Genomic DNA, 1,006 nt, shown 5'->3' with positions numbered 1-1,006 from the left:
GATTTTTGTTTTCTTTACATTGAGATGTAATCCATATCGAAGGCTGTGCTCTTTGAACTTATTGTTGAATAAAATTATTTAATAAAAAATAAATGTTTTAGGCCCTCTTCACTTTCAGCAAGCTAGGTTGTATCATCTGCATATGGCAGGTTGTTAATGAGCTTTCCTCCAATCCTGATGCCAAGTTTTTTCTTCATAGAACCCAGCTTCTCGAATTATTTGATCATTATACAGGTTGAATAAGTATGGTGAAATAGTCCATAGCTTGTCATGGCCTCTCAAATTTTATTCAACAATAAATTGTTAACTGAAAAAAAAGTATATGGCTTCTCAATAGTTTGCTCTGAAAAGTTTTCTTGGGTTGTTCCTCAATTATATCTTGATCCAAGCAGTCTCAGATTTCATATAAGTCAATATCCAAATATTCTCAACAACAAAATAAATTATATTTAGGAAAAAGAAAGAAAAAGAGAAAGAAAAGAAAACCCTTAAACCAGCAATATCCCCTAAGGAATTTGAAAATCTAATAATGGTGTTGCTCTTCAGTGCCGTCAAGTAGATTCCAAGTCATAACAACCTGTATAAGGTTGGCAAGGAGTGCCTGGTGGGTTTCAACTGCTGACCTTGTGGTTAGCAGTATAGTACTTATCCTTCAAATCCACGCCAGGACTACAAAATGTTATTTACTAAATGTTATTTACTTTGTTGTTGAGAATATTTGGGTTTTATATGAAATCTGAGACTGCTTAGATGAAGATACTACATTCTCCTCCCAAACTTACTTTTTAAAGCAAAGTAGAGAACTGGTGTGGTGCTGTGAAGTAAAGCGCTGGAATGCAAGGTCCATTTGAACCACAAGGTCTGCAGATCAAACTCACCAGTAGTTTCTCAGAAGCCCTATCCAGAGTGGCTGTTAGTCTGAACTGACTTGATGGCACTTAACAACACAAATGTAGAAAAGCTATATAATTTTTTTAAGTCATCAATTTTTTTTTTTTTTTTTTTT

The sequence above is a fragment of the Chrysochloris asiatica genome, unplaced genomic scaffold (assembly GCF_000296735.1).
Source record: "Chrysochloris asiatica unplaced genomic scaffold, ChrAsi1.0 scaffold00110, whole genome shotgun sequence".
NCBI classification, from domain to species: domain Eukaryota; kingdom Metazoa; phylum Chordata; class Mammalia; order Afrosoricida; family Chrysochloridae; genus Chrysochloris; species Chrysochloris asiatica.
Note: the sequence above shows the minus strand (reverse complement) of the source record.